Raw genomic sequence first — 8,095 nt, 5'->3', positions numbered from 1 at the left:
CTAAACTACTGAGTGAGTGCGTATAAAAAGTTTTAAATGAGCTTCTACTCGAACCAGCTACTGCATTAATGATATGTCAGTCATACTGGTTATAATGGGGGCTTATACTTTTGATCCTTGAAATAGCTTTTATTAATAACATTCCTTTCGCTGAAGACTTATTTAGGACGTTGGACTTTTTTTAAGTTGCAGTATTGCCGCTTCTGTAAATTTGTCTTCCACCGCTGGCGTGCTGTGTAATGATAAACAACACCGGTAGACACGTATGAAGGCTGTTTTTCCAGATGCCTCAGAGATCCCCTTCCGGAAAGGGAAGCGGGCAACAGGGGGGGATGTGAGGGCTAAAGGTGCGAGGAGGAAGACTAAAACAGAACAGGCGGGTCGTGGATAACGTCAGAGAATGTGGTCAGGTCCTGAGCACCTGAAGCTCTGCCTGCGTGGCACGGTTTATTTCCATCACCCGGTGCCCTCTCTGATAGATGGCCATTGTGTTGCTTGACCAGGAAAGAGAAGACTGAGTGAGGGGTTGGAAGGGAAGGGGGGGGGGGTCGGTGGGCCGGCGGGGTTGACCTGGGAGCTTTCCCCCCCTCCAGCTGGGTGTGCTTTCCCCCAGGGACGTAGGATTTGCAGAAGCAGGGATGTGATGCGGCTTTAAGATGCCGACGGGGGGGGGGGGGGGGGGCGGTTTTGAACTAAAATAATGTGTGTGTCTGTGGAAAAGACGAATAAGAGTAGGTGCATTCTTTCAGTATCTTTTGGAAACACGTGTTCACAGCCTTCAACATCCAACCATTTGAATCCAAGGATTTTTTTTTTTACACACTAACTCGGTCGGTTTTTCCTTGTGCTTTCTATTTTTGCCCTTTCATTGTTTGCTATTCTTCTCCCCACCCATCGGGCACCTTTCCAGCTCTGCCTCTCACATATGTGATATAAATAAAGTTAATTGTCACTGTTTGCATGTGTGTGTGCGCGTACGAGTGTGTGTCTGTGCATATGTGTATGATCAGAGGGGTTAAGACGGGAAAACCCTGGCCATTGTGCACTAGTGACCCCTCAAAATCAATGTGACAGACCGGTTGATTGGCTGGAGGGTCCTGTCTCTCTGCACCTAATCCCTCAAGGTAGACCCTCAGCCAGGCCTGCCGCGCTCTTTAAGTGTGTGTGTGTGTGTGTGTGTGTGTGTGTGTGTGTGTGTGTGTGTGTGTGTGTGTGTGTGTGTGTGTGTGTGTGTGTGTGTGTGTGTGTGTGTGTGTGTGTGTGTGTGTGTGTGTGTGTGTGTGTGTGTGTGTGTGTGTGTGTGTGTGTGTGTGTGTGCGCGTGTGCGTGCGTGCGCGTGCATGTGTATACGTATCTGTGCTTGTGTGTGTATGTGTGTGTGTGTGTGTCTTTTTGCACCTAATCCCTCAAGATAGACCTAAGACCATGGGATGGGGTATTAGTGCAGTTACAGGGGGTCAGGCCTGTGTGTGTGCGCATGTGTGTGTGTGCGTGTGTGAGTAGGAGAGAGCTTGAGTGTGAGCACTACTCCACAGTAGTCCAATTAGACTGCAGAGTACTTACGTATTTCTATGGGGCTCAGTCATGTGTGGAGGTAGTTGTGTTTTTTCTTTTTTGGGTGGGGGGGCATTTTTCGTGCAGATTTGGACGGATAACCCAGTCGGGGTGAAATTAGACGCAGGCATCTGGATTTGACCTCGGGCCCTCGCCGCAACCCCCGGGTCACACGGGGGTCACGGGGCACAAAGCAGAGCGCTGACCCTGCACAGGTCAAGCATGCGGGCGACTGAAAGGACGCCTTTGTGGGGCCTGGCATGCTCACTATTTCCCATGAGCACCAGGGGACTGTGTCTACCCAGGAAACTGGACCAGAGCGCAGGCCAGACAAGGTGTGTGTGTGTGTGGTTTTGTATATCTGTGTGTAGATGGAAACCATAATTGATTGTTGTTTATATTTCTGCGTGTTTGCCTTACGATTATCACTAACTGAAGGTCATAGTTTAGCCTGATTTTTATTTACTGCCGCGCGACTCGGTATGCGTTTGTTTGTTCTCATGCGTTTCGGGGAGATTTAACTGTCAGGGAGAAGAAGAAAAAAACCTTGCATCTCCAATTTCTGTTTAAACTCCGGTTGAAGGATTACATACTCCTCGCCTTAAAAAAAATTCTGCCACCCTTTGGGCAAATTCCCTTTCAAATCCAATCCTGCTTTTCTCCCCGTCTGAAAAGTTGACATTTTGGAGATACATGATTTTTTTTTTCTTCCAAACTTGTGTTTATGGTTGTGTGTGTGTGTGTCAGGAAGAGAGAGAGATGGCTTAGCTTTTTAGGTACGCCTGTGGCCGTTGCTTGTGTACATCTGTTAGCGCCTCCTTAATGAGCGCATGCACGCTGCCTCCAGTCCTGTGTGTGGCCCTCGGAGAGGCAGAGAGGAGCCCTCTGCTCCAGTAATCACATTTAATTACGCACCAGCATTAGACGGCCCATGAATAGGGTTTTTAGGCAGGCCTCTCACACAGAAATTGGCTGCATCCAGCTGAACATTGCCCACCTTTGTCCTGCCCGTCCCCACTATATTCTATTAAGACTTTGTCATTTGACCATCAGCGAAGCACTATGGTCCAGCACTAACAACTGCCGCACTAATGCTTCACATTAAAAAACGGGGAGGTATAAGGGAACAATGGGCGTTTTTCTTGGCCGAGCCGGCTCGCGTCTGCCCCATTAATGAAGCAAATGGACCACACGTTAGACTCCATCCACAATTGCACAGCACCTAGGAATCACAGATAAAGGATGTGTAGTCTCAAGAAAAATCGTCCACGTCTGCTTATCAGAGGTTTGGGTAAAAAAAAAGAAGTCTGCGTGTGCGTCCTTAAGAGGGGAGAAGTGGAATTTGCTTTGTTAATCTCCAGGGGAGTGGGCGGCGTTCGTGGCGTGAAATCAATTTGGAAGCGGTGCATTTTGAAGATGACGTGGGAGTTTTTTTGCATCGCTGCGGCGCCGGAAGATGCCAAGTCGCCGTTTTTGCACTTCTCGGCTCCGTATGCATGTGCATCGTGTGTGTGTGTAATCACCATGTTCATGTGAAGGATTCTGATCTCACACTGACAACCTGGTTCTGGGGTTCGGCACATGAATACATCACAACTGGAGATGGTTTACACCCCTGAACTAAACCGGTTACTGTGGCATGAAAAAGGGATTTTTACTTTCAACGCTTGCACAAACACTGATTCCGAGAGTCTTCTTTTATTTCATTTTATCCCTCTCTCTTTTCGCAGTGTAATAAGGACGTGAATTAGTCAGTCCTATTAGTCCCATGAGGGGCGTAAGGCATCGACGATCTGCCTCCATCCGGGCCCGTCCTGGGCTACGTGTCAGGCCTCCCCCGTGTCAGACATATCTCTTTCAGCCTGGCCGTCACACTTCGGCCGCCATGTTGCTTTGGGCTGACCTTGTTGGCGTTTTCCAGGTGGTGTCCATCTCATGGCGATCTGTAGGTATGCACTTCTGGTCCATTCTGAGGACATGCCCGGGTCGTAGTATCTCAAGCACCACACGCTGCCACTCAGTCTCGTTGTAAAGTTCCTCTTTCAAATTCTTTGTATTGTATAGTAATGTCATTTATCCTCCTTGTGTGTGATGTAAAATAAAACGTAGCTGGACTATACGTCTTCCTCCATCCTCACATAAGGTTTTGCTGTAGATATCATAGCCACTTTTCTTTTATATATCTTCCTGGTTCATTCATTCATTAGTTACCGCCTGCATTTACACTCCGAGACGAGCAGGAGATCGGCTGAATGTTGTCAGAATAATACAGTAGAAAAATTCCCAGTGGCACCTTTTCTCTCTCTCTCTCTCTCTCTCTCTCTTTCATATCTGCTTTACCTCTCTCAGTGTAACCTACCGTAGCGTTGAAGTAACACATGGCGCTAATAACCCTCTCATCACTCTGAATGTTTATGTGTTTAATTCCTCATTGACAGCAAACAAGACTCATTCTCTACATTAGTGTGCGGTTGTTTGGTGTTCGGGGCTGGGGGGGAAAACACATCTCTTTTTTGTTTCTTGACTCAACACTCTCTGTCGCACTTTACACACACTCGCGCACACACACCGTGTGGGAAATTGCGCCCAAACTGACCATAAATCCAGTGTGTTTTTAAAAGGCTAGACTCATAAAGAGAGGAGAGGTGACAGAGCAGCACTGATGGGTCAATATGGAGCCCATCCTGCTACACGCACACACACACACACGCGCACACACACACACACAGAGAGAGAGAGAGGGAACACATGGTATGTCACGTATGCATGAGAACACACTCAATCACACTCATATATGCATATTGTATACATGTCTCCCCACAAACACATACTGAGGCACACAATGTACAGTATGTAGGGACATGCATTTGTGCAGGAACACACACACACACACACAGGCACAGAGTGTTGTGAATGGTGTGTTTGAGTGGAACAGAATGACTGTGGGGATTCATGCTGGCTTTCCTCTATTAAACTCTGCAATAAGGCTCACTGTGTATGGGAGTGCTGACGTCCCTGCCCACCTCGATGATCTACAGCCTGCGCCTGTGTGTGCGTGCGTGCGTGCTAAACTCTCTACCTGTTCCCAGTGATCTATAGCTCCAGGGGATTTTTTATACCATATACGAACATTTGTATGCATTTGTGTGCGTTTAAATCAATGTTTGCGAGTGAGCGTGTCCACAAGGGCGTGCAGCTGCATGCTCCATGGCTCCGGCTTGCAAAGGCTCGGGGTTTGGCACACAGAGGGAGGGAATTCCTTCAGAATCGGACCGAGACAGAGCAGGGTCTCACTGGTGACTCCAGAACCGCTGCAGACCTCGGAAGGGGAGAGAGGGGGGGGGGGGGGGTGATAATTTACAGTCAGAGCGGGCTGCAACTGAAGGGGGACTCAGTGAAGTGGTGGAAATGGGCCGGCCCCGTATATCTCTCAGTAATTGACAACGTTTGAGCCCAGTGCAGAGTTCAGAGCCAGGAGGGAAGGTGTTGTCCCGGGTTCTCCTCAGGCCTCCTCCACCGTCTCTCTCTCTCTCTCTCTCTCTCTCTCTCTCTCTCTCTCTCTCTCTCTCTCTCTCTCTCTCTCTCTCTCTCTCTCTCTCTCTCTCTCTCTCTCTCTCTCTCTCTCTCTCGCTCTCTCTCTGGCTCTCTCTCTGGCTGTCTGCGGCTGCTCCGCCAGAAACAGCCTTCTATTTGAGACGCTGCTTTATACGGCGCTCTGCGGCCGCTGCCAGCAGCATCATTAGGATTTTAGGAGTGGCACTTATCACATGAACAGCCAGGTCCTTAGTACCCGGTGAATGTTATGATTATTCCTGCTTTGATTGCTTTATTTGATTTATTACAGACATGGATAGAATAGCCATCGGCCTGAACATCCCCCAACAAACTCAGTAGGACACCATGGATGATGCAGTCATGACAGAACAGAAAAACATATCAAATGTTGTATCTTGAATTCACGGCTCTGTGCACAGGGAATTTTGACACAAAAAACAGGAAGCAGTTTGATATATAACGGCATAAGTGAGACTGAATGCTGCCGTCAGCTCTGTTGACTATTTTTAATTTATGCAAAAAAAAGGATTCTACACGGAACATTCCAATGTTCTCTGTCATTTGTGCATCCCCGGAGTTTGCCTCATGGAGGTGCAGAACGCTGATGGGTCGGCAGAGAAAGGGAAGCCAGAGGTTTCAAAGTTAGGAAACCCTTTACCTAACTTTGGTAATAATGCCATCTACCCAAGAGAGCCACGCAAAAGACTAAAGACTATTTTGCACTTTTATAATATATATATATATCAAATTATTGGTTCTCCTGTGATATCTAATTGTAAAGATGTGGTTTTATTTGGCTTTGTGATATTTACTGCTTTTACCAATACAAAAGATGTAAATGCAGTATTATGCTGCTTAAAACACTGAAATATAAAAGACAAATACAAATAAATAATGATAGCATATGTCATTACACAAAAATTGTGCTGGCCCCTTTGGAAATCATCATGTAATGTGTTGAGTCTGCTGTCCAAAATGAAGAAATGTATGCGTGTGTGACTGTGTGTGTGTGACAGAGTGTGTCCGGGTGTGTGTGTTGAAATAAACAGGAAATCTCTCTTCAGTCCCAGCTAATAAAACGCAGGCACGGGAATTCACTTGTTAGCTGAAATTATCGTGCAGATGCTCACAGTTACGGATGATAACTCATTTCAACAGCACACACACATTTTCTCACACACACACACACACACACACAAACACACACATCCTAAACTACACTCTAGATAAACTTACATCTATTTTAATTGTTGCTGCTTTGCCCAGTTCACTCACACTCGTCCACTCTTCCAACTAGTTTTCCACATTCCTCCCATTTCTCTTTTCTCCCCCCTCTTGAAGGATATACTATCCTTCTTCCCTCTCTCCCTTTTCACAAGCCTTCCCCGCCTCTTCTTGTTCTCCCTTCCTCTTCCTTTCTTCTGCTCTCATCGAAATTCAGCTGTGTAATTCCCTCTCCGAGGACACCATTGATCTCTCCCTTCCTGCAATGTTTTGAGAAACACTGGGCGGGCCGAGCCGGGGGTTTTAGCGTCAAGACAGGAGCAGCGGGGAGGACAGTGAGGGGAGGCAGAAGGGACGGAGCGGAGAGGGATGACAGAAATGAACTGCAGAGAGAGAAACAGGAAGCTGAAAGAGAAAGCTGAAAAAAAAGAGGGGGGGGGGGTAAAGTAGAGGAGAACGAGGGGGAAGGCCGTGGAGGAGAGCCAGACCCCCCCTCACCACCCTCCTCCTCCTCTCTGTAGTGGCTGAAGAAGAAAAGACACGGGCTTTCCTCGTGATCGCATCTTCCGCCCCTCTTTTTGAAGCCCAGAGAGACAAGAGAGCAGCTATTTACTGGAGCCCACACATAATGGCCACTTTTATTTACTTTCGTCCATTTAGCTTCTGCCAAGGCCTCTCTGGTGTGTGGGCCAAAAACAGAAACCTGAGGTGTTTTACAAAGTACCAATGTCCCCTCCTCCTCCTCCTCTTCCTCCTTTAGATTGTGTGTGTGTGTGCGTCTGCGTGTGTGTGTGTGTGTGTGTGTGTGTGTCCCTTCTCATTATTTACTTATATTCAAATCCGCCCTCAAAACGGAACAAAAAATCCCAATGCAGAGACGATATGTATCCCCAGTTCAACATGTGGGCACATTTATATATGACCTGCCTTCAATCCTCCCCCAGGCCAGGCCACATCCACACACACACACACACAGACCCCTGCTCTGACACCAGAAAGGTCAGCTATCCAGGCGGCGACGGCGCTGACCCTGTGTCCCCAGGCGAACCTCCGTAGTGACCAACTGGTCGTCTCCGCGGAGCTCACCGTTGACCTTTAATGGAGCCTTTTTGATACCAGATCTCAGACAAGCCGCTGCTCTCTGACGTGTCTCTGTTTTTGTTTAGAAATCTGACTTTATCCTTATAACTATCACATTTGACCTTATTTGTTTTAAGAGCTCTTTTCATTTGTTTCCTTTCATGCAACTAATCCTGAAATCTAGAAAATATCCTTTCTAGAGAAGTTTCAAATTCAACAATTTTCCCACAATAAATATTACATAACATATCATTTAGCTGACGCTTTTATCCAAAGCGAATTACAATAAGTGTAATAATAATGTAAGTACCTAGATTCATAAAAAATAAATAAGTGCAACTATACTTTATTTTTTTTTTATTATTTTAATATGAGAAAAGATAACATTTTAGGAGCACTCATTCAAATAAGATTAATCATACACATGCAAATTCTACTATTATGCTAATATTACTGTTTATGAGAACAGTATTGGTATCATTAGTAAACTAATAATCGTTTTTAATTGAGAGTTTAGTTTACTGTCACTATTTTATAATAAGCATGTATGTCCAACTTGTCTCTATCGCATTACGGGTCAATGCAACTTATTTAAAATATAAATATTTTAGTGACACACAGAGATTTTGAAAATAAATAGTTAAAAAAAAAGACGGGTTAGGGTTAACGTAAATTAACGTTA

This window comes from Platichthys flesus, chromosome 20 (assembly GCF_949316205.1).
Source record: "Platichthys flesus chromosome 20, fPlaFle2.1, whole genome shotgun sequence".
Classification (NCBI taxonomy): Eukaryota; Metazoa; Chordata; class Actinopteri; order Pleuronectiformes; family Pleuronectidae; genus Platichthys; species Platichthys flesus.
This window is presented reverse-complemented; position numbering follows the sequence as displayed.